General features: G+C 43.1%; 1 protein-coding gene across 4 annotated transcripts in view; it reads right to left on the bottom strand.

Annotated features, from left to right (window-relative positions):
- Positions 1–12,687, bottom strand: part of RALY (RALY heterogeneous nuclear ribonucleoprotein) — a 62,424-nt gene extending 49,737 nt beyond the window's left edge. For all 4 annotated transcript variants that reach the window (XM_069077751.1, XM_069077753.1, XM_069077752.1 and 1 more), the window contains exon 1: positions 12,410–12,687. The gene's annotated coding sequence lies outside the window, so the exon portion shown is untranslated. The remainder of the gene's footprint in view (positions 1–12,409) is intronic.
- Between the last annotated feature and the right edge of the window lie 14,079 nt (positions 12,688–26,766).

Genomic DNA, 26,766 nt, shown 5'->3' with positions numbered 1-26,766 from the left:
AGTTCTTCATTCCAAGGGATTTGAAGACACCAAATGGCAGGTTTCAGGTCACTAGTAAGGAGAAGAGGTTTAAAAAGGGAAAAGGAAAGAAAAGAAAAAACAAAAGAAGTTGGGAAAGAAAGGAAATAAAAATCAGGGAGATGGGGAGCAACCTTAGCAATCAGTTCAGGGCCTTTAAGTCTCTAGGGCATCTCCCCTTCAGATACTCCCCAGTCCTCTATCTCCTAGAGAAAAAAATGTGTTTTCCCTGACCATCATCCCAGAGAATTCTCAGTTCCTCAGGTCCTCCTGTGTAAAACGAGGGCTTTGGGTCCCTCCCAGCTCTAAATCTATGAACCTTTGAACTGACTCAGTAATAAGGGATTAGGATTGGTCAAGCAGGAACTCAAAAATGTTGAGAGGCAGGGACACAGAGTCAGGGATGTAGGTTCAGGAGGTACATGTGGATAGGATCTAGAAGAAAAGGACTCATGGATGAGTTATGAAGTCAGTCAGGTAGAAATATACAGCAGTAAAGGAAGGGAGCTGGGCTTTGAGCATTAGCTCGGACCAATTCACCCCCTCCTTTTCCATCAAGTTGATTAAGTCAATAAGCATCTCCCAGTACGCAAAACTACAAACTAATCTGAGGGGGCCTGCAGACGAGGACAGGGAAGGGATGGGGGGGGCCTCGAAGAGTACAGTATGTAACATACACAAAAGTCCTCTAAGAAAACAATGCAGAAAAAGCCACTTTTAGCTAGAAAGGTGAAGGAAGAGGGAACAGCACTTGAGGTAGACTTAAAGGAAAAACAGAAGGAAGGACTTTCAACAGGTGGAGATGGTATGCCAAGTACAAGGAACCTGGAGTCAGTGAATACAGAATGGCAAGAAATGGAAGGAGGGACAGGACAAAACTGAATTGGAAGCCTTGAGAGTGTAGAGAAAAGTCTTCCCTTAAGAAAGACACTGAGGTGATAGGATTCACTGGGCTAAAGAAAGTCTCCCCTGCCCTTGCCCCTGACAGCGCAGCTCTACTTTCTACTAGAACAGAAGAAAACAATTTTTATTTGGTTACAGAACATCCACGCAGAAAGGTGTATACTATTTGAAAATTTTCTCTTTGTGCCTAGAGGTCACTGTGAGTGAAGGACACATTTTCAAGGATGAGTGAATGTTTAGTAAGAACTGAGGGAAGTTTTCAGGAGGTAGCATTCTCATAGCTGAGGCTCCTCTCAGGAACCAGCTTTGTAAAACAGGCCCCAATCCCATAAACACAAAAAATAACTTTTGTCTTGAGAAGGAGGGTCAATTACCTGAGTGGAAGGGCTTGAGGGAATCACTTAATGTGCTTCTCTGTGCCTCAGCTTCCCCAGGCATTAAACAGTGACCATCACTGTAGGATTATTAGAATTTAGAGTTGGAAGGAAACCTTCTTGAAGGATATATAGTCCTACCCTCTCATTTTACAGAAGGGGAAACTGAGGTCCAAAGAGGAAAAAGGAAAGCAACTTGTCTATGGGCACAAAGCTCACAAACGGCAAAGCAGAGCAAGGATTCCCTCTGGTTCTCTGGGATAATTATTTCTCACATCTGTACTAATTTTGTGCACTGGAAAAATACATCCACAAATGATCTCATTTCATTCGAACAGTATCCCTCTAAGGTAGCCAGAACAGGAATTATTATCCAGGTTTTAATTTCCATTTCATAGATAGGGAAACTGAGACACAAGGAAGGCTAATGGGACTCAGGTTTCTGGAGTTAGAGAAAGTTGAAAGAAAAGTCATAAAGAGGGAAACGTTTCACCAAATTTATGCTACAAATAGGTCAAAGTATTATAAACTCAAGACTGATTGGGTGGGTGGGGAAATCACACAAGGGGTGTCAGGAAGGATGAGCAAAATGATTTTAGCTCATGAACAGACCAAGCTAACAAGCTGGATAGTAAGGAAGTCTAAATGCTGCACTCAAGCTTCTTTCAGCACCTGTGATAGTTTGATCTGAAAGTAATCTGTCCCTGAAGAAGTCAGTTCACTGTTCAGGGAAAACGAGTCTCTGGAGCCATAAGGAAGACTGGTCAACAGATGTATGGTCAGTGCAAGAGAACCTTGAGTCTTAGGGGATGACAGACTTTGAAGACTGAGTGCCCTGGCCTAGCTCAGCACTCTTGAGTAAGGGTCTTCAAGTAGGCCCAAATTTTTTCCACCTTTTTCAAAGTAGTCATTTCATTGTGCTCTGACCTTCAAAGGAGGGGAGCCCAGGTGGAGCTGGGCAGAGTTGGCTTGACTCCATGTCTATCAGCCCAGAGTGAAAACTCTGAAAGTAGTCACTGACACCCTCTGAATTCAGTCCCTGGGTTCTACCAGTTCTCTCTTTCCCCTCAGATATCAGAGTCCTGCTAGTAAGTAATAATAATAATGAACAGAATTTACAGAGGTTTAGGTTTTCAAAACACTCTACTTATGTTAACTTCATTTGGTCTTCACAACAACTCTGGGAAGTAGGTGCTATTATTATCCCCATTTTACAGATGAAGAAGTTGAGGCACAAAGTTTAAGTGACTTGCCCAAAGTGACACAGCTAGCAAATGTCTGAGGCAAGATACAAACTCAGTTCTTCCTGACTCAACATCCCATGCTCTTTCTACTATACCACCTAACTGCTAGCTTTTCCTGAGAGCAGGAAGAGCCCAAAATACATTCACAGAACAGCTCAATATAAATTCCTTCCAAGAGGACTGCCCTTTTAACAAAGATCAGTGAAAGGTTCTCAATCTTTTTATTTATTTATTTTTTTAATGAACCACTTGGGCAATTTGGTGAAGTCTACTGATGACTTCTCAGAAGAATGCTTTTTAAATGAAAATAAAACACACAGGATGACAAAGGAAATCAATTATGATGAACTACAACTGTCAGATTAATTAAAAAAAAAAAAAACAAGTTCAAGAATCATAAGTTAAGAACTCCTGAGGTAAAGTAATTAATTCATTCAACAATTAGCATCACCCTAGCTCAGGCCCTGATCACCTTTGCCTGGACTACAGTAATCATCTTCCATTTGGTCTTCCTATTTCATGTCTCTGCTGATTCCAATCATTCCTCCACTCAGTTGCAACCCTGATTTTCCTCAAGTGCAGGGCTAACCGTGTCTAACCGTGTCCCACCTCCGTCCCTAACTCTGTTTGCTCCAGGATCAAAGATAAAGTCCTCTATTTGGCACTGAAAGTTCTTACACTTTATTCCCCTGCCCACTTTGTAATCCAAGGACAATGATCTCCTTGCTTTTCCATAAACAAGACATTCCATCTTGTGTCTCACTGTTCCTGGAACATTCTCCTTCCTGAGCTCTGCCTCTCAGAATCCCTGACTTCCTTCAAGATTCAACTCAAATGTCACCTTTTGCAGGATGCCTTTTGTGATCCCCCTCCTCCCTAAAGCTGCTAGTAACTTCTATCTCCTCTGTATGTATGTAATTGTGGGAAGATGGCAGCATTTTTGGACCTACTGAAGCCCATATCACCTACAAATATCCTAATAAAATTCTAAAAAAAATGTACCAGAAGAACAATGATAAGTATCAAATAATACTTATTAATACCTATAAGCTCTTCCACACAGCACAAAATCCTGCCAGAATCCTATGGAAGCTATAAGCAGAAAAAAGGCAGGGTGGGTGGAAGGTGAAGCACAAAACCAGCCATAGAGAGAGAAGGAAAATAGAACCAGGCCATCCAGTTCATGGCCCAGTCACCACAAGAGACATGGCCAAGGACTAGGTAGCCCTTCCCAAGGCTCAACAGGAGACAAGGCCAGACCAGCAGGCAGGTAGTCCATCTCTAGTGCCATTAAAGAACAAAGGACCAGCACTGTACCTGAGAAGAAAAGCACCTGGGGGCCTTACAGAAGGCCTGATACCAGCACAAAGAACATCATATGGTTGGGGCTTGTCAGCAAGGAACAAAGCCAATCCTGGGCTCAGGAAAGCAACAAGGGGAGGGAGACAGAAGTGTCCAAGGCCAAAGCCCAAATCTGTACCACTAGGAGACTGAGCCCAAACCTAGAAATTCTTGCAGAAGGTGGTGACTAGCCTTAGTGACTAGTCCAGAAACTAGGCTGGGACATAAGTAAACAGAAAAAATTGCCAAACACAATGAAAAAAACACTACAGACTGAGAGAAGCCCAACAGGTAATCCCAGAACAGAGTGAACACCACTATAAGTCCTTTGCAGAGCCTCAGGAAAAAAATGTTTCTGGCCACAGAAAGGCATTACAGCATGAAAGTTAACTGGAAGAAATGAAGTCAAAGATATTGTGTATATATTTCATATATGCTTGTTTACATGTCATCTCTTTCAGAATATAAGCTTTTTTCTAATTACATGTAAAACAATTTGAATGTAAGCTTCTTGATGGCAGAGCTTACATTGTATTTTTGCTTTTCTTTGTCCTCCCAATGCCTGACACATAATAAGCACTTAATGTTTACTGACTGACTGATGGAAGACTGGCTAGGCCCCATTCATGCTGTTCCTTCAGCCTGTCAGTATCTTATCCATTCTTCAAATCCCTGCTCAAGGCCACCTTCCTTGTGAAGCCTTCCCTGATCCCTTTGGCTGCTGAAAATAAGCTCCCCCAGCACTCTGTTATCACCTCCACAATGGACTTACCCTGTACACGCTTGTATTCCAGTGTTCTGGTAGAGTGGAAGCAGCACTCACCTTTGAATCAGGGGACCTGGAGTTCAAATCCTGGTTCTAACAATAATTGTGTAGCCCTGAGCAAGGCAATTAATTTTTTTCAGCATCAGTTTCCTCATCTATAAAATGATAAATCACACTTGTCCTACAGGCTTCTCAGAGCTGCTACAAGGGAAGTGCTTTGTAGCTCTCTAGAAATGGGAGTTCTCCTTTACCCTTGTGTCGTCACTGTCCCTACAGGTCTCACTCATCTGTGTCCTCACCCAGCTCAAGGCCTGCACAGAGTAGCTGGTAGGGAATTCATTACTGAGTGATCAGATGAAGATCTAATCCACACCTACAGTGCTGCAGTGGTTCTGGTCAGTCCTGCTTCCCCTTAAGGAGCACTGTACAGTGGAAAGAATGATTAGAATCCCACACCTATCACTTCTTACCCATGTAACCTTCACCAAAGTCACTGAACCTTATTGAGCCTCAGTTTCCTTCTCTGTGAGGTAAAGGGTTTGGACTGGATGGTCTCTAAGGTCTCCATCCGGCTCTCCAACTAGGATTCATCAGCCACTTTCACAGATAACAGCTGTGAGCCCCAAACACAAGAAGAGACCCTGGCCTGGCCAAAGTGAGCAGGAGCTGACCTCACTGCTGTGAAACATGCAAGTGTACCAGGGAGCAGGCAGAGCTGCTTTATTTCTCCAAACTGGGTAATTCAAGGCACATTTTCTAATACTCACTGACAGAACAAAGAGGAGAGAAAAGCTCTAAGATATGACCCATGTTCACTTCAGTCTTCAAAGTGATTTGGTAAAACTGCAGAACACAAACAGGTAGTCAGAGCCACAAGGTGGATAAAAGCAGACAAAGAAATTGCATTTTTTTTCCCTGAGCAAACATACAACTAATGCATGAACCCTGATAGACCCTAACTCTTTTGTTTGTTTGTTTTTAAGTAGAGCAGAAGCCCTCCTACAACACACACCTTGGGCAATTGGCCATTCTTGAAACAAATTTCTTCTTTAGAATGAGTGTCATTAATAGAAGTCAAGTTGCAAGTCACTGGGTCTCCTGGTCTCCAGTCTATTCAGCACATGCCACCAGATTCATCTTCCTAATACCCTGCTCTAGCCACATCTCTACATAACTCAAAAACCTTCCACTGTGCCTCACTGCCTACGAGATAGAGATAAAGTACAACATCCTCAGCCTGACATTCAAGGACCTCCACAGCTTTGCTCCAACTTCTCTTTCCAGGGATCTTGTATTTTACCTCCCCTTCCCATGTGCCCTATATAGTCTAGCCCCAAAGGATTGCTCTCAGTTTTCCATATAAATCTATGCTATCCTGACTCAACACTTTTGCTCATGACATTCCCACCTACTGAAATAACCATCTCACGTTTATATAGCACTCTATGGTTTGCAAAATGCTCTCCCTACAGCAACCTTTGAGGTAGGTAATGCAAGTATTCTTTATGCTCATTTTACAGAAGAAAAAATCGGGTCTCAGGTTAAGTGACCTACTCAGGCACAGTCATACCACTATACAAATGCCTGAGGAAGAACTCAGAAGCATCTCCTGATTCCAGTTCCAGAATTCTTCAGAACTCAGCTCTAACATTGCTGCTGCCTCCACGAAGCTTCCCAGGAACTCCTCAAGCCTAAAGTGATCTCCCTACCTCACCCCCCGCCCCATCTCACCTCATAATAATCTGTATTCCTTTCATGCACTCGACAGGTTCTAATATGAATTATGGTGTTTGTGCTATCCTTGAAGGCAGGGACTAGATTTCATTCATACAGCATATCAAATGAGATAATGTACTTTTTAAAATCACAGAAGGCTAGATAAATGTGAGTTGTTTTTAGAAGGGTGGAATGGTGCAGGTAAAGAGAGTAATGCATTGAATAAGAAGCCTCGGAGACTTAAAAGCCTGTGTAAACTTCTCTCTGAACCTCAGTCTTCTCATTTGCAAAATGAGAATAATACTTTCAGTACCTACTTCACAAGTCAGTTGCACGCAATAAGGCATATGTGTAAACTCTAAGCCATTGTATAAAAGAGTTATCATTAGGATTAACAGTCTAGCACTGGGCCCAGCAACAATAAGTATTGGTAACAGAATGAGCTTTACTTGGGAAGGTCGAAAAAGATTAAATAATCTACATAACTTTAAAAGTTTTCTTTAGCCGGGAACAGAATCTGAGAAGCTAACTTTAGTGCAGGGAAGTTAGGTGGCATGGTGAATAAAGTTCTGCGACTGGAGTCAGAAAACTTACATTCCTGAGTTCAAATTTGGCCTAAAACACCGATTAGCTGTGTGACCCTGGGCAAGTCACTTAACTCTGCTGGCCTCAGTTTCCTCATCTATAAAATGAGCTGGAAAAGGAAATGGCAAACCACTCCAGTATCTCTGCCAAGAAAACCCCAAATGGGGTCACAGAAAGTCGAACAGACTGAAATGACTGAACAATAATTTTAGTGCAATTACGTGCCTGAAGGGAAAAAAACTGTTGTGAAAAATCTGAGTGAGTCTTTAAGATACAAGGAGAAACTATTCTTACAGTTTCCCCTACAATAACTGGAGCCTCCTCAGGATATTCTGCAAAAAAGCACTAGATACAGAATTGGCCCATTTGCATGGCAGAGTTTTGTTTTCTTTTTCACCACAGCCTGGGCAAATCTTGCTTAGAGAAAACCTTGCTCTAATAAAGATGGTGAATGAGACAGATGACCCTTTTTGATTCCTTACAGGTTATGAAAGAAAGATCAACAGATGTAAAGAAAAGTCCACAGTCAAAAAACCCAAACAACAAACTAGAAAACAAGAGATAAACTCCTCTAGAAAAACATTACTTAGCCAATAGCAGGGAATTTATAAATTTGGGCTTTTAATAGAAAATACTTAGTGAGAATGCAGTAATGATTTATCCTGACAGGTTGCAAAGCAGGGTTTCTGTTTTCACAAATGGTGTTTACAGAATCCTCAAATGTCAGGACTAGAAGAAGCTTAGAGATAATCTAGTTCCGAGATAATCTAGTTCCAACCTTGTCACATTTTATAAAGAATATGAACCCAAACTCTGGTCATCTGACTATATATATATATCCAGGGGTCCCCCTCATTGTTTAGATTGTAAACTCCTTGAGCTCTCACTTTACATAGCTCAATCCTGGCCAGGGAGGAAGCCCAGGATTCACTGGGGCCTAAGGAAGGGTCCCTCTACCTAAGAAAGTTTTAACCTCCTAATACTTTAAAACAAATGTAATTTTTTAGAAAAATTAATGGCCTGGCCTAAAATGAGACTAAGCATGATGTTAATTAGTGAGACTATTTGGATCACTCTCTTCTATTCAGAGAACAATGAAAGGAAAGGCTTTTGGAAATAGAATAGTGTGGTAGAAAGAGCCCTAAACAAGAAAACTGGGAGCCCAGGAGCCTTGGAAGCTAATCCTAGCTCTGAAGTTAATTTACTTCGTGGCTCTAGCCAGTTCCTTCCCTTCTCTGGGTCTCAGTTAACTGACTATCACTTAGGTGTCTCATTTTCATGACCACAATACTGTCAAAGAAGACAACAGAAAAAAACCTCAAGACTTCTGATCAAAGCAGTGACCTATCAAGATTTCACAAGAATAATAGTGAAATATGTGTCCTGCCTCTAAGCAGAGAGGTGGCAGACTATAGGTGTAGAATGAGGCATACATTTTTAGATGTGGTCAATGTTTTGTTTTGCTTGACTCTATCCACTTTTACTTAGGGAGGATGTCACTGGGAAGTGACAATAATGTAAAAAAAAAAGAGAAAAGAAAAAGAAAAGAACAATCAATAAAACTTTTTTTTAAAGGGACCTCATAGGTCTTCCAATCTACCTAATCCATACCTTAACAAGAATCTCTTCTAGATCACTGACAAGTGATAGTTACTGAAGAGCCATCATTTTAACTTTGGACAGCTATAATTGTTAGGAAGTTTTCCCTTACATCAACTTAAATGTGCTATTTATACATATTGCTGTCTCCTGGGGCAAGGCAAAACAAGACTATTCCCACTTTCATGTGACAGTCTCTTAAACACATGAAGACAGTGATCACATCCTACTTAAGTCTTATATTCTCTGAGCAAAAAACACTCCCATTTCCCACATCCTATCATCATACAGCAAGGTCCCCATTCATCATCATGGCTGTCTTCCTTTAGACAGGTTCCAGCTTGTTAAATCCTTCCTAAAAATATGGTGCCTACAACTGAACACAGTATCTAAGATGTGGTCTGACCTGGGCAAAGTGCCAGAGCACTATCACCATCCTCATTCAGGACACTATGCCTCTATTAATGCAGCACATCACTGAATTAGCTTTTCTGAATGCCCTATCACACAACTAATTTTGAGCTTGCAGTTCACTATAAATCCAAGATTTCTGACATAGGCAGTTTTGTCTAGTCATGCCTTCAGGAGGCATTGTGTGATACTGGAAAAAACCAAACCAAACCATAATGCCTCTGAGGACCTATGCTCAACTCCTATCTCTGATACTATCTGTAGGACCTTGGGTAAGTTATTTAACCTCCCCTGAGCCTCAGTTTCCTCATCTGCAAAATGAGAGGGTTGAACTAGATTGTCCCTTTCAACTCTAGATCTATGATCCTCATCTCCTAAATCAAAGGATTTAGAGGGATTCTAGTCCAACCCCCTCATTCTATAGATAAGGCAACTGAAGCCCAGAAGGGCTTTACTCGAGATTGCAGTAAGCAGCACAGCCAGAAATCAGGCCCACAAATTTATTCTTGATATGACACTAAGGATGTCACTTTTTGCCCCCAGAAAGTCTGTCTTTAACTCAATTAAGTAGAGGAGAAGCATGGATACATTCTGGGAAAGAAGGGGACACAGAAATGATGAAGGAATTGCCATCAGTGCTAAGATGAAAGGTGCTGGGGGAGGAAGATGAACCAATCTTTTCTTCCAGTTCTTCCAGGTGACCCTTATATAATCACAGAATCACATTCTGAACAGAAAGGGAAATTAGAGATATTGTAGTTTATAGATATCGAATTTGAGGCCCTAGATTCTCCTGAGCCCCTGGCTAGGGCTCCCTCCTCTGTCCTTCTAGATATTATATAGACTTTTGCCAAATTAAGCCACTTCACACCCTGTTTCCTGTCACTTTCTCCCAGAAATCCAAAGGGAAGCCCCAGAGAATAAGTGATTTGCCCATAATCAGACAGCTAGAACAATATGAGCTTAAACTTGGAGCCAGGTCTTTGACTCCCAGGCCACAGTTCTAGATGATATGCCAGGCCACTTTTCCAGAGCCACAGATCATTATGATAAGACTACTACTGCTAGGTTCTTTTGGTGACTATACAACATCCTCATTATCTAAATCTTGATCTTGTTCTCCATCCCTGAGCAGTTATTTGGGTCACTGAAGGCCCCAGGAGTTTGTTGTCAGACTAACTCCTTTGTCCAAGCCTCTTATCTTCAGCCACCCCAGAGCAAGGCATCTGATAATCAGCTGTCTTTTCTACAGGAAACACTGCCCACCCACCCCCACTCCCCATATCCTTTACCCCAACCCTTGGAAGCCCTGTTTACATCTGATAAGAATGTGAGGAACTCTTCATAAGCCCAGGCTCTCAGCCAAATGCCGATCCTAACTGGGTCCCAGCAACCTAGGTCAGGATTCCTGCAGCTGCCAAAAAATAATCCTTCCCCCTGAACTAATTCCTCCCCAGGGTCAGCAAGGTCAGGGGAACAATCTTTCAGAAAGGTGATCTACCCTAGTAATCCTCTTGATCTATCTACCACACCGGGCTTTAAATTCAAATCTCACCCTCCTCTAGAAAGGGCCCCAAGCCTTCTGGGGGAAAAGACCTGGACTAATAGTCAAGAGAACTGAGTTCCAGTCTCAGCTATTTTACTATGGTTTGTCGCTTCTCCGGGTATCCCTTCTCCCTCAGTACAATGAAGCTAGAAGACCAGCTGACTCCCCAGGACTGCATAAGCAGCTTACCTGGAGTTTTTTCCCTGACATACTTAAGAAGGCAATTTTTAATGCTCTTTGCATCCAGTTCAGGAGAGGCTCTGGGTCAAACTCACTAGCCTGAGACACTAATGATTTCTGGGAGTTCCAAAGAAACCTGAGTTGAAAGCCCAAACTTGGATACCTTATCTTCCTACCAATCCACTTTTCCTTACCCAACTCCCTTTAACCAAAGAGGTGCCAGATCCTCCCTCCCCAAATCCCCAGTCCATTCCCTAGTCCCAGCTAGGAAACGGAAGAATCTGTCCAGTCCCCTTTCTCTTCCAGCTCTAGGGCATCTCCAGCTGAGACCTCTTAAGGACTGAGGCCCTGCCTGTTGCTTAGCCAACCCCCCAAACCGGCTTCAGACAGGATGCTAAAGCTTTAAGGGGCCATAGTTTTCATTCAATCCTAACTCCAAACATATCAGAAGAGACACCCTGCCAGGAACTTCCCCAGAGAGTTCAAAGAACCAACAGGATGGCAGCAATCCAACAATTCCATTCAACGAGCCTATCAAGTGCTGGAGACAAAAGGAAAAACAGTCCCAGCCCTCAAGGATCTTACATTCTACAGGAAGGTAAATTTAGAGCTACATTACCTTCCACCCCAGGTCTCCAGATGCGACCCCTTGGACGTAAATTTCCCAGAGTTGAGTTTCGGGATGAATTGCTGTCCTTCTTCCTCTCTCCCCTCAAAAATCCCTCCTTCCCTATTGTTCCCCTCCCCAAGCTCGGAGAAGCCGGCGAGGGGTGGGGGTGGGATGGAAGGGGACAGAGAAAGTCTGAAAACAAATTTATTTAATTTTCTTTGCATCTTCGGTGGCCTGGGAGTCACAATAGGGAAAATAATTCCTTACCCACCTAGAAGCTGGGAGCCTGGACCGGTGACCTCTCTAAGTTCTCTATAACTCATCACATTATACAAACTACTTTTTCGGTGCGTGGGGGAAGAGTACCGCAAAGAAAAAAAAAAGAGTGGCAGAGCATCAGCCCGGCAAAGGAGCTTGGGGCTATTAAGTAAGAAACCGTTTCTCGCACCAGAGCAGCCCCGGCCCCGGGTAGGGCCGGAGCGCGGGCTACCTGCGGCCCCTCTCCCGCTGGGCCCCGTCCTGCAGGGGCGGCCTCCAAGCCTCAGCCCGGAAGAGCCGGTTAAGGGCGCGTCTCACTGCGGGAAGGCAGCCGCTCTGGCCAAGGGGAAGCATCGGGGCCTGGGGGCCGCTCGGTCCCCTCCAGCCGACCGTAGGGTCCGAGGCCACCAGCGTCCCCTTTGGAGCGGCCCCGGTGCCACTGCCACCCCCCCCCCCTTCCCTGCTCGGCTCCCCACCCCTCCCCCAGCTCCCAGGCCCGGACACGAGAGCAACCCCAGGGGCCACCATCATCGCCCGCAGCGACCCAGAGCTCGGGGCGGCGACAGGACCAAGGCCCGAGAGGGGCGCTTCAGAGCCGTGCTCGGCCGAGGCTTGCAGAAGCCAGAACAGGGCGGACCAAGGCCTCGGGCCCCTGCCCCGTGAGCGCCTCTACTTATTTGTGTATTTACTCCGTCCCGGGCCAGCACGTGGTTCCCTCCAGGAGCCGAAAGTGTTTCTAAAAATAGGAGGGGGTGGGGGTGGGGAGGTGGGGGTGGTCGGGGAACCAAAGATGAAAAACCACCCAGAGAGGAGGCAACGAGACCCACCCGCCCCTCTCCACCCCCGAGCCTCACTCACCCAGCGAGGAAAGGTCAGGAGCAAAAAAGGTTCCGAGAAACAACGAGAGACGGAGGCGGGGAGGAGCGAGGGCCGGGTGGAGGAGGGGACCGAGAGACGGGAGCGACTGCGAGTCTCGCACAGGCTGCAGAAAAAGCCCAGGGGCGGGGGCAATAGAGGGAACTAATGCAGGAGTGGGGGCCAGAGAAGAGGTGGCCGCCCCCGTCGTCGTCGTCGCCGCTGCCGCCGCCGCCTCCAGCAGGCCCCCCGCGCACACCGCTGGGGAGCCCGGACGCACTGACAGCGGCGCCAGTCGGGCTGTGGCTAGTCGTTCTCGCGGTCTACACCACTGAGGCGGGAGGAGGAGGGGGAGCTCTGAGGGGAAGTATGAGGACGAATCGGCACCTTCGCAGCTCGACCCCCCTGCACTCCTGTCCACTCAGCGCACGCACTTTTACTCTTGCGTCTGAGCGCACAGCTGAAGGAGATGCAGTAGAGCCGGGAGGCGGCCAGGCCAGGGTAGGCTTCCCGATACCCCTTCTCTCAGCTCGACTTTGGAAAGGCCCTAGGTCTCGCGGGGGAAGGCGGGGCCAGGGGCGGGGCGCGATCAGCCCGGGAGGGCCTTCGGGAGGGGGCATCCCTCTGGTGCAAGCCCCACCTTCTCCCGAGATGGGGATGGGGCTCCCAGGAGCAGAGCCGCCCCGCCCTCAGCCATGGGCGGATTGCTGCGGAGCTCAGCAAGCGAGGGATCCCCATCCCCCAGCATCTCCTGCTCTCTGCCTCCGCTGGTCTCCAAGAGGCTGGACGCAGCGAGTGGAGGAGACAGCTTAGTCCCGGGCCTGCCCTCCTCCCCTTGCACCCGAATGCCCCTGATCGGAAGAGGCCAAGTCCCAGTCTGCCTGGTCCCCCAACTCCAAGTTAAACCTCCTTTACGCTGGGGCAGGTATCTTATGCATCTGTAGAAACACCTAGGTGGAAAGATCGTATATTGGACTAGGAAGAGGCTCGGACATTTTCTTTACACTTACCCTCAGTTTTGCAGATGGGGAAACTGAGGAAAAGTAACTTGCCTAAGGATGAAGAGGAATACAAAGGCCTGTAACAATAATTCTGTGTGAGACACTGAGCCAGATGCAGAAGCTTACAAAACACTTCATTATTTCATCTGATCCTCCCAACTACCCAGTAAATGTGGCAAGACCAGGGTTTACTGTTATTTTTGTTTCATTTTGCGGATGAAAAAACTGCAACCCAAAGAGAATAATAGACTTGCCCAAGGTCACACAGGTACTAAGTAGCCGGATCAGGATTCAAGCCTGGTTCCTAGGAGCATAGATTTCAAGCTGGAAGGGACCTTAAAAACCACTGAGTCTGACCCCTTCATTTTACAGATGAAGAAACCGAAGCCCAGGGAGTTGTGACCTGTCCAAAGGAACACAAGCAGGAAAACATCAGAGACAAGATTCAACCTCAGGTCCTTCAACTCCAAATCAAGCATATTCTCTGACTCCAGATGTTGTAGTCTTTGCATCAAAGTGCCAACCTGCTCTGTTGACTCAGAGCTGTCCCTGGTTCTCCTTCCCTGACCCTATCAAGGATCCTCATATTGCTCTCCTAAGTTCAGCTCAATAAACAACCCTGCAGGCTTAGAGAGTACTGGCCAAGAACCCCCGAGGTCCTTTAACCCAAGTCTCTCCTGAGGTTTCATTTAAGGTCCCTAATTAGTTATTATTATTACTACTACTACTTAAAAAAAAAAAAAGATGTGTTGGCATCTTTAAAGTATGATCTTCATTAAAGAGTCATCAAATTGACCCAGCCTACTTTACTGCAGGTCCTCAGAATTCCCATCAGCAAGGGCAGGGTCTCCCACTCTCCAGTGACCCTCCTGCCTATTCATTGGATGGAAATCCACAATCGGAGGCAAATGCTTTAATTAAAACTGACATTAAGGACTCACTTGCTGAAGCAGAATAACATTAACAGAAATATAAATGAGGTGGCTTGTAGATGTGTGGCATTTGTTCTAATGAGGAAACCTTTTCTACTGCAACCTATTCAAATTAATTGAGTCCCAGGCAAATAACAGCTGTACCCTTCCTCCACACCTCCTCCCCAACCCTGTAATTAACTTTGTTGAGGCCTGTTCCCTGTCTATAACATTCCTCCCAGATGTTCTCAAGTAACATTACTCTACATGTTCTTGGCCATATTATGCCCCACTGCCTTCCATGTTTTCCCCAATACATTCTCAGACATATTCCCTATGCACTCCCCAACACATTCCCTGCCAAGATGTTTTCGGTCTTAGACTCAACACTGAGAGGCAGCTAGGAGGCCCATTGGATAGAAGCCAGACCTGGAGTCAAGGAAGACTCACCTTCCAGAGTTCAAATCTGTCCTCAGAAACTTACTAGCTGTGTGATGCTGGACAAGTTACCCCTGTTTGCCTCAGTTTCCTCATCTGTAAAATGAACTGCAGAAGGAAATGGCAAACCACTCCAGTATCTTTGCCAAGAAAATCCCAAATGGGGTCATGAAGAGTTGGAATGAACTGAAAAATTGACTGAACAACAATGAGAATGCCTGAATCCCTTGTGGTTTAGGGGTGACCCCACTGAAATCCAGGCTAGGACTTTAGCCTGTCCTGCTTTGCTTAAAATCAGGACTAAACCTAGTTTAGAGGAATAAAAAGGAGAGACTGAAAGATGGTGGAAAGATCAGAGTATTGACCAGCAGTGGGCCAGGGCTACAAGAGCCCCCAGGACAACATAACACAACACTAGCCAAACCTGATAAATCCAGCCCCCAACAGAGCAGAGACCCCTCCATTCCACTGATGGAGAAAGGAACATACAGCTGTTTGTTTAAAAAGGAACATGGAAGTTGACAGAGGAGAAAGGGTTTGCTATACTTCTAGAGGAGCCACATAGGCTCATAGTTCCATAACTGGAAAGGATTTCAGAGCCATCTCCTCCAACCCTCTCATTTTACATGTGAAAGAACTGAGACCCTAGGAAATTAAGTGACTTGTCTAAGGTCAATTGCTTCTCCGGATGACCAAAACAGAGAAAATATTAAAGACCTTGGTCATGAAGATTATTTTTTTTTCATGAGGCCATCCAAATCACCTTGGGTTTTCCTATGACACAGGGAGATGGAAAATTGTCTATGGTTTTTTTTTTCTGATATGCTTCGAGGAACCATGTTCACAGGGTTCCCTGGACCCTGTCCAAGTTAGAGGAAGCCCTTCTTCCTGACTCCCCATCCCTCAAGGATTACCTCAGAGTCTATAGTTACTAAATTTATAGTAAAAAAAAATTGCATTTCTTTTATTGGACCTGTGATTTCATAAATGTAGGAAGCTTCTAGTAAAAAACTGCCTTTACAAACAAATGAATGAATATAAATAAAAATACATTAAACGGGGTGATATTTATATTCCTTACCTCAAAGGGTTGTTGTAGGAGGAAAAAAGCACTAGAGGAAAATGAGGCATTGTTATCATTATTAATTATTATTTTTATTGATCATTATCAGTTCTTTCTTGTCGCCCTCATAGGAGTGCTGGGAGGATGAAATTACATTACCTGTCAAGTTTTTTTGTGACTGTAAAGTGCTATATAAGTATGCTATTATTATCCAGCACTTAACAGAGTACATTACAGGCAGTAGGTGCTTAATAAATGTTTGTTGACTGAAAAATAATGACAAACAACACAAGACTATTCAAATCAGCCTATTCATTGAGCACTTCAGTCAGTCAATCAGTAAGCTTTTATTAGGCACCTGCTACATTCTGGACACCGTGCTAAGGTCTAGGGATTTGGAGAAAGGCAAAAGATAGTGTTTCCCCTTAAGGAGATTACAATCTATTGGGAGAGACAACACGAAGACAACTATGTGCAAACAATTGATATATAGTATAAATTGGAAATAATCAACAGAGGGAAGGCACTAGAATTAAGAGAGATTAGGAAAGGCTTTCTATAGAAAGTGGCATTTTATCCATGTCTTGAAGGAATCCAGGGAAGCCAGGAGACAAAGATAAAGAGGGAGAACATTTTTTTAATTTTTGAAATTTTTTTCAAATTTTATTTTATTTTATTTTGCTTTTCAGAGGGCGGTTGGGGTTAAGTGACTTGCCTAAGGTCACATGGCTAGTTAAGTGTGTCAAGTGTCTGAGGCCAGATTTGAACTCAGGTCCTCCTGACTCCATGGTCAGTTCCTATTCACTGAGCCACCTAGCTTCCCCTAAAGAGGGAGAACATTTTGGGTATGCAGACAGCCAGGGAAAATGCCCAGAGATGGAGTGTTTAATTCAGGAAACAACAAGGATCTGTTATTGGATCCAAAAATACATGTTGGGGGGGGTGCAATTATAAATTATAAGAAGAATGGAAGGGTGGACAAGGTTATGAAGGACTTTGAATGCCAAACAGAAAACTTTATATTTGATTCTAGATGTGATAGGTAGCCACTGGAATTTATTAATTCGGGGGAGGTGGGTGGAGATCACATGGTCAAGCCTGAGCTTTAGGGAAAAAAAACCACTTTTTTGTCTGAATGAGGATAAATTGGAATGGGGAGAGACTTATTGCAGGCAGACCAACCAGCAGGCTATTATTATAATCCGGGTATGAGGAAATGAGGATCTCTACTAGGGTGGTCGCAGTGTCAAGGAGAGGAGGAGACATATTTGAGAGATGTTGGTTGCAAAGATGAAATTGACAGGTCTTGGCAACAGATTGGATATGGAGCTTGAGAGACAGTGAACAGTCAAGGATGACACCTATGTTGTGAGCCTGGGGAACTGGGAGGATGGTGGTACCTCATCAGTAACAGGAAAGTCTGGGAGTGGTGAAGGCATTGGGGAAAAGATAATGAGTTTAGTTTTGGACATGTTGAATTTAAGATGACAACAGGACATCCAGTTCAGGATGTCTAATTGGAGATGCAAAGCTGGAAGTAAGCTGAAAAGTTATAGATGGATAAGTAAATTTAAGAATCATTAGCACAAAGATGATGGTTTAATTTCTTGGAGCTGATCAGATCAACAAGTGAAATAGTATATAGGGAAGAGAGAAAAGGACCCAGGATAGAACTCTATGGGATGCTCACCGTTAGTGGCCATGATCTGGATGAAGATCCAAGAGAGGAGACTGAGAAGGAGTGGTCCAATAGGTAGAAGGACCAAGTGAATATAGTGTCCCAGAAACCTAGAGAAAAGACAAGTATCAGGGAGAAAAGGGTGAGTGACAGTGTCAAAAGCTGCAGAGAGGTCAAGAAGGATGATGGAGGAAAACACCACTGGATTTGGCAATTAAGAGATCATTGGTAACTTTTCAGAGAACAGTTTTAGTTGAATGATGAGGCTGGAAGTCAGGTTGTAGAGAATTGAGAGAGTGAGAGGAAAGGAAATGGAGGCACCTATTGTAAATGGCCTTCTAAAGGAGTTTGGCCACAAAAGGCAAGTGAGATATGGGAGTAGGTCTGTAAAGGTTCAAATAAAACACCTTTTTAATGGTGGGGGAAATATGGGCACATTTGTAGATTGTAGGGAAGCAGCCAGTAGACAGGGAGAGATTGAAGAAAGGTGAGACAGTAGAGGTGATAGAGGGGGCAGTCTTCTTTCTGGAGGAGACAGGATGGAATGGCATCACTTGTGAAGGCAGAAGGGGGTGATAGTGGAGTGGTATGAATGAAGAGGAGAAAAGAGTGAACTCTTGGTGAATGCCTTCATTTTTTTTTTCAGTAAAATATGAGGCAGGATTCTTAGCTGAGAGGATAGGAGGAGGAGAAGTCACAGAAAGTTTAAGGAGGGATGAAAAGGCTTGGAAAAGTGAATAAGATAGTGAGTTAATTAGGGAAGTATAGAAGGATTGCCTAGTAGGAGTGAGGGTCCAGTTGAGGTTATGTAACATAAATTTGTAGCTCTAGTTCAAAGGGTTGAGTGATTTGTTCCCCCTTCGTTCAGAACCATGTGTATAGGAACAAAGGCAAGGGATATCAGGGTGATCCAAGGCTGAGGCTTGGTAGGTACAATCAGCAACATAATAATGGGGCAAGGAATTCAAAGAGGAGGACAGTGCAGAATTGATATGGTTCACCAAAGGGTCAACATGGGGAAAGAAGAAGAGAGCAGCTAGTACAGATGGCCTGGGAGAGACCTGAGGGGTACAGGGACTGGAGGTCACAGTGCAGGTGAAAAGCAGGATTTTATATTGGAAGGCAGAGAGAGAGAGGTAGAAAGCCAATGGATTGTGATCAAATTGGGGAATTTCAAAATACATGAATGTGAAAGTGGTACATTTATGGATGATGGCAAAATCAAAGATATGACCATCTTTGTTTAGAAAGGCAGGAAAGACAGTCCCTGCCCTCTGTAGTTACATTCTAATGGGGAGGGAATATGCAAATAATCAGGAATATACATGATAAAAATAGTATAAATGGAAAAGAATTTTAGAGAGAAGGTACTTGGATGAGTGAATAGGTGGGGAAATAAGACCAAGAAAGGCCTCCCGCAGAAAGTAGGATTTGAGCAGAGGCTTGGAAGAAAGTTCAAGAGGGATCAGAAATTCTGAGGATGCGGTTATGAACTATTTCAATGAGAAGAAATGGAGGATGCATCTGAAGAGATTGATGTGGCTCTATAGGGAGCTCTTGAATGAGGTGATACTGAAAAAAATTTCTAGTACTATGTTGGGGGCAAAAAGAATATGAAATAATCATTGTGACTGGCATGTGACTATGACTGTGACATGGAATAACTCATTGTGGATGAGATGATGTTAACAGGCCATAGAGAAAAAGAAAAACTATTCATTCTTATTTCCTTTCTATCTGTCTTCTGTGTTAAGGAACATTATTTTCAGATAGAAAAAGGAGGACCAGAAATGGTCACAGGAAACAAATTCATAATGAGCAGAGCAATAGTAAGAGAAAGCAGTGTCTGTGAATGTATTCAAGTTTCCCAGACAAGAGACATTTCATTGTATTGCTTCTTTCCTCTGATATTGTCACCATCCTGATTCAAGTCCTTGTCACCTAATGCCTAGCCCTAGACTGTTACAATAGCCTCCCTGCTTTGAGTCTTCCCTCCCTCAAGTCCATCCTTAGTTCAGCTGTCAAATTTATCTTCTTTTTTTTTCTTTTTGAAGGGTAATTGGTGTTAAGTAACTTGCCCAAGGTCACACGGCTAGTTTTTCTGTGTTAAGTATCTGGGGTCAGATCCGAACTTAGGTCCTCCTGACTCCTGGCTGGCACTCTACTCACTGCACCACCTAGCCGCCCCCCAAATTTATCTTCTTAAAGGACAGGTCTAACCATGTACCAGTTATCTCCATTCAATAAACTTCAGCTCCCTGTCACCTCCAGGTTCAAGCATAAAATCCTCTGTTTGGCATTTAAAGCCCTTCATAGCCTGGCCTCCTCCTACCTTTCCAATCTTACACCTTACTCTACCCTCATGCACTCTGCAATCTTCATAGCTTGTCCTCCTGGCAATTTCTTGAATAAGCTACATTTCTGATTCTAGGCATTTTCACTGACTGTCCTCCATGCCTGAAATTGCCTCTTTCTCATTTCTGCCTCCTGGCTTCCTTCAAATCCCAATTAAAATCTCACCTTCTCTAGGAAGCTTTTTCATTTTGGGATGTAGGTAGGTACCTTGATGGATAGAGTACTGGACCTGGACTCAGGAAGACCTAAATTCAAATTCAGTCTCATATACTTTCTATATTTGCAACCCTAGGCAAGTCACTTAACCACCATTTGTCTCAGTTTTCTAAACTAGAAAATGGGAATAATAGTAGTATTTCACAAAGTTGTGAAATCCTTCCTCCCAGGATTATTGTAAGGATCAAATGGAATAATATTTGTAAACTTTGCATATCATAGGTGCTTATTTAATGCTTATTTCTTTCCCCCTTAATTTGAGTGTCTTCCCTCTGTTAATTATCTCTAATTTATTCTATATCTTGCTTGTACATAGTTGTTTATATGTTGACCTCTCCACTACCACTGCCACTGTTAGTCTATGAACTTCATGAGAGTAGTGATTGCCTTTTATCTCTCTTTGTAGCTCAGTACAATGCCTGGTACAATGAACATAAATGTTCATTGACTTGACCCTCCTTAGTTATTATGAACTCTAAAATGAAAAGGTTGCTTCCTTTTCCCAAAGTCTTCTTTTTTTTCCTACTTCATCAATTTTTTAATTGTTCATAATCAAGTCCATGTGAGCAGTTCCTCTCATGAGAAATTAAATTATCAATAAGGCAAATCAAATATTTATTAGCCACTGTACTTTTAGGGAAAATACCCTGATATGTGAAGTTCCCCATCTATATCCAATTATATCAAGCCTTTGTACCAGTTTTGAGATTTATATCAAGTACCTATCATCCATTTACTACTCCTGTTCAGGTTATCTATAGTATATTTCCATGACAATATGATATTTATCAATTCTTCTTTTGATCCTTCTCCAAATTCTCTCCATTTCCCTATTTTGCTTGTGAATTTCTCCATAAGTATGCATATCCTTAACATATAGTACTACTCTACTCTCCCTCTAATAGTTTCCTTTTGAACTACTTGTGCCCTACCACATAATAAGTCTCATACAATCAAGTTTCAGTGAGACCTGAAATAAAATTTCATTATAGAAGTTAGAGCTAGAAAGGACCCTAAAAAAAAGGACCCTAAAAATTTATTTTACTGATCAGGAACCTGAGGCCCAGAGAAGTTAAGTGATTTGTCCAAGCCCAGCAGCTAGTAAATAGCAAGGTTAGGATTTGAACCCAGGCCCTCTGTCTTCAGATGCATGGTTCTTCCCGCTATCCCTTTCTGCCTTGAGATTTCTAACTCCCTCTTTTTAATAACTATACATTAGGCATTAGAGTACAGACATTTGAGACCATATGTATTTCTCCTGACCTTGAGCCTGTGAATTTAATTAATGAGACCTTTCTTCTCGGCTATTTTTTAGAGGCAGGGTAAGGTATTAAGAAAAAAAACTCTACTGGATTTGGAGCCAGAAGACCTGAGCTTGAGTCCCAGATCTTTTAATTATTGGCTATTCCACCTTTGGCATGTCTCTTCCTTTCTGTGAGACTCAGTTTTCTCACCTGTAAAAAGGGAGTGGTATGGTAGATGATTAGATCCCTTCCAACTCTAAACTTAATGTTTCTATGATTCTGCTCTTTCTCTATCATACCCAGTATCTTTCATTGGGTCTTGGCTTTCAGTTATCTCTGGGCAGTTTTCTCTTAGCTGCTTTGTTTTAATTTAGTGCCCCTTTGATCAAACTGGCAAGTTTATCAACTAGTAGCATATCCCAAAGCCACCCGTGTTGCCAGAAAACACATGGTTTTGTTCCTAGTCCCACCAGGAGCACCTCAGACTAAGCAGGTTATGATCATTTGTATCTTCATTGTGCTTTTCACAGGATAAAACACTGACCTCACAACAATTCTATGAGATCAGGGTGGAGATCATCTATTTTGGAAACTCAGGTCTAGAAAGGTTAATCTTTCTGAACCCAGTGTCATACAACTAGCAAAGAGATGTACCTAGGCCTTCTGGACCCAAGTTCAGAGCTCTTCGATGGTACAAATATAGAGATAGCCTTGGGCATTCTTCTCCTGTCAGAGTCCTTTAGTCCCCTACTCTGGGAAGAGGCAGCATGGCACAGTAAAAGAAACACTGGTTCTGGAGTCAGAGGACCTAAGTTCAAATCCTGATTTTGTCACTTACCCTATGATCCTGGATAAGTCACTTAATTTTTCCTGACCTCAGTTTCTTCAATCTGTAAAATGAAGAGGTCAGACTACATGACCACTAAGATTCCTTCTAGCTCTAAATGTATGATCCTCTGATCGCAATACACATGCACCTCTGGCCTTGGTGCTGAAATCTAGAGGTAGGAGAGTGCCCTTAAGCCAGGCCCACAATACCTCTCTCTCTGCTAGGTGACGTCAACAGAGTCCTAGTCATCCTGAGGCTGATTAATAAGCAGAATCATAAAATCCCAAGTAAGTTCAATCTTAGTGAGTTTTCCCCATCCAATTAACCAGCTATAGAGCCACAAAACCATGGAACTGCCAGGCAGCATGGAAGCTTTCTCTATTATCCCTCAAAGATGGTAGTCAGAGAAAGCATGGAAAACCATAGACCTCAACCCATGGACACTCAAGGAAATCCCTACAGGTAGAAGTTGTGAGGGAGGGGAAAAGAAAGTGACTCAGTTTCCACTGGGTTTAGCTATGTCCCTTTGGAAAAAGTCTAATTAAGACTTCTGATAAAAAATAATAAAAGAATTATGATCAATAGAATGATCAACCACGATCTAGATGGCAAATGAGTAAGCATTCCTCCCTTCTCTTGACAATGAGATAATGAACTAGAATGAGACTTACATTTTAAGATGTGAACAATGTATGGATTTATTTTGATTGACTATATGTATTAGTCATAAAACAGGATTTCAAAAAGTATTGGGTGGGAGAAAATTAGGCTGGAGGGGGTAATGATAGCAATAAAGAAGAAAATAATAAGAATTTTAATGAAGCATTCAAAAGGGGGCACAGAATAGAACAGAAGGAGTGTCAGAAGGAAACACAGAAGAGAGCATGTCAGCTTTGGAACTATTGTGATGAATATATTACATATTTTGATTTTTAATTATATATTTTGACAAAAATAAGCTGTACATATTGGAGATTCTTGGTTTTATATGAAGTCCTCTTTTATTTTCTCTTTATATGGAAATACTCATATTTCCTGTTATTTATTAAGTTTAGAATAACAAAAAAATTTCTTAAATTCATCTTTAGAAAAAAGGGAAGGTCTGGAGCAGGTGTTCCCCTTGTAGAAATTCCAACATGTCTACAAAAGGAAACACATGGTAATGGCTCTTTGATCATCCTTTTTATAGGTGACCCTCATCATCAAAAAACAGTTTAGAGAGGATGAGAAATAAATCAGGAGTTTGATGCTGGCTGTCAAATAGCTAAGTCCTAGCACTGTTCCTGGACAAACCCTTGCAGCATTTTAAGGGAGAAGATTTACTCTGGGAAAAAGAGAGGCTTAGGCTGAATCTAAAAAATCAGAAAACATACAGGGTAAGTCTCCCTCCACAGGGGCCCAGTTAAAAGGAAGCAAAGCTCTCCAGAAGATTAACTTCCAGGACAGTGCTGGTACCTCTGCTGTGCAAAGAGCCTATTACCATCCCTACCACCAATGACTCTACCTTCTCTGCAAATGAGCCCAGCAATAATAACAACAATAATAGCTCACATTTATATGGCACTCAAAGATTTGCAAGGCACTTTACATACATTATCTCATGTGGTCCTCACAACAACCCTATGTGGTAGCTTTTATTATTAGCCCCATTTTACAGATCAGGGAGCTTGAGGTTAGAGAGGTTAAATGACATTTTCCTACTAAGTATCAGAGGTGAGATTAGTATCATTATCCCCATTTTCTTGATCTCAGCCTTCCAGATTCCATGGCTGGCACTTCATCTGGTCTTTCTTATGCTGCCTGTCTAGGAGGATAGAGGCCACCCCACCTGAACCCCCAGCTCTGTCAGATCCTATATTGTTACAGTGTTCAATGCCTCGAATTCCTTGAGGCCAGGGAATCTGTCTCATCTCTGGGTCTCCTCTAGGACATAACCTGCCTGTTGTGAGGTGAACAAGGAGAGGGACTTGACCCACTTCTCAAACTCAGTGGGAAATAATGTTTTGGGGTCACATTTATACAGTTACACACATATTTATATATGAAGAGTTTGCATGTCACTTTAGGATCATAAATTTTGAAGTGAGAGAGATCTTAGAGGCTATCTAACCCAATTACCTCATTTTCCAGACAAGGAAACTGAGGTACAGAGAGGTGAGATGATGTACCCAACGTCACATGGGTGGTAAGTACCAGAGGTAGGAGCTGAGGCCAGGTCCCCTGATGCCAGGATCAGTATTCTTTTCACCGAACCACTCTACCTCCTTTTACACATGTTGTCTCATTTGCTTCCCCACGGGCAGCCTTGCTAGAGAGGTCATTCTGAGATGCACTCACCTTGAAATCAGCCTCCTTCTTTAACTCATATTCCAGTGGCTATTATCTAGATATCCAAGTATTTGCAGGACTTTAGGCAAGTTACTTCTCCTAGACGAACCTCAGTTTTCTTATCTGTAAGAAGGCAATGATAATCATAGGATCTGAGGTTTGGAGCTGAAAGGGACTTCAGGGATCATACAATTGAACCCCCTCATTTTACAGAAGAAACTGAGACCAAGAGATGTTAAGTGGCGTGCCCAAAGTTACGCAGTTGGCAAGTGGTAATGCCAGGTTGAAACCCAGGTCCTGTGGACCTAAATTCAGCTTTCTTTCCATTGTGCCAGGTTGTCTTGCACTTCCTCCCTCACTATGGGGTTGTATAAACCTCACAGTGCTATAGAAAAGTGAATTACTATTATTCCCCCAACTCTGGTTCCCCTTTCCTCCAATTCTGCTTTCGTAGACTCCCTGTTGGGCAGTGAAAGGATTCAGTGATACCAGGCAAGCACCTCCCTGGGAACGTGAGTAGGGACATCTTCCTGCCCTGCTAAAAATACCACCCAGACATCACTGCCAGACGGATGAGGACAGATGCAGCTCTGCTGACCTTCTCAGGGCTTTAGCTCAGTCCTGCAGCTTCCCACCCTAATTATTGGATGTGGTAACACCTACCACCCAGCCAAGTGAGAGTAGGGTAAGGGAGAGAGATAGAAGGAAGGCCTGCATTTGCTATGTTCCCAGTGTTTAAATTATTGTGAGACCTGGATGTTTGGCCTTCTTGGCAAAACTAGGTGACATTGTGCTCTGTACAGAGAAGCAAGAATCTGAGTTAGAATCACAGCTCTGGTATTTTCTGTGTAACCTTGGGTGAATTACTTCACCATTCCGGGGCTCAATTTCTCGGTCTAACTGGACCACTCTCTGTCCCCAAGATACTTTTAGGCACTATCCTTCTCCATGCCTTGCTCCTGCCATCCCTTCTACCTGGAATGCCTTCTTTTCACCTGGTGAATTCCAACCCACCCCTTAAAGCCCAATTGAAATTTTGCCTTTACTATGAAGCCTTCCCTAGTCAGTAGTAATCTTCCCCCTTCAGACCTCACTAGCATTTTGTTTTATATTTCTCTAATGCATTTGTGTAACATTGGATATTAGGAAGGCCCAGAGTGTCTTACCTCTCTGCTGGCAATTAGGCTTTACTTGGAGCAGGATGGGAAGAGTCCGGTGGAACTGGAACACACAGCACCTGGACTCGGGGAAACTCGAGTTAAAAATCTTATATCTGATAATTACTATCTATATGATGATGAAAATGTTGCTTTCCTTCCCACAGCCTCAGTTTCCTCATTTATAAAATAGGGACAATAATACCCATAAAATCTACCTCCCAGGGTTGTTGAGAAGCCCAGATGAAGTAGAGTAGCTAGGTGGCACAGTGGACAGAGCACCGGGCCTGGAGTCAGGAAGACTAGAGTTCAAATCTTTCCTCTGACACTTACAAGTCACTTAACCCTGTTTGTCTCAGTTTCCATATCTGTAAAATGGGCTGCAGAAGGACGACAAACCACCCCAGTATCTTTGCCAAGAAAATCGTAGATGGGGTAATGAAAAGTCGGACGTGACTGAACAACAGAATATAGAGGGTTTTGTAAATGTTAAAGGAAGGACAAAACATTTATTAAATACTTACTATGTACCAGGCATCATATTTAAAGTAATAAATGACTCCTAAGTTCTCTTCCAACTCAGAGTCCATGAGTCTATGATGTAAGGAATTGGTATTAGGGCTAATCTTTCTGTCTCTGAGACTAGCTCAGGATACAGAGGACTCTATAGACTATAAGTGCTTAATAATTGTTGAATATTGTTGAAAGGACCTATAAAATGAAGAGACAAAAGTGTAAGAAATTCACACTCATGGAAATATAATACATAATAAGTTATGCTACTTGTTATGACAAATAATTGGAAACAAATAGGTACCTATCGATTGGGGAATGGCTAAACAAATTATGTGTGTGGACATAATGGAATATTACTTCACTGTAAGAAATGACAAAATATAAAATATTAAGAAAAGCCTAGGAAGACATATATAAACTGATATAGTTACCTAAGCAGAATCAGAAAAACAACACACAAATGAATGTGACAATGTAAACAGAATGGTCAGTGGCAAAAAAAAAAACAACAACCAAATCAAGCCCCATGAAACAAGCCAAGCTTGGCATTGGAAAAGAGATGAGACAGCGTGCCTCTCTTCCTTTATTTCAGAGGTGGGGGACTGAGGCGGGATACTGCATGTA

This window comes from Petaurus breviceps, unplaced genomic scaffold, assembly GCF_028583685.1.
Source record: "Petaurus breviceps papuanus isolate PSGF00001 unplaced genomic scaffold, PetGlider_PUasm1.0 90994, whole genome shotgun sequence".
In the NCBI taxonomy this organism is placed as follows: domain Eukaryota; kingdom Metazoa; phylum Chordata; class Mammalia; order Diprotodontia; family Petauridae; genus Petaurus; species Petaurus breviceps.
This window is presented reverse-complemented; position numbering and strand designations above follow the sequence as displayed.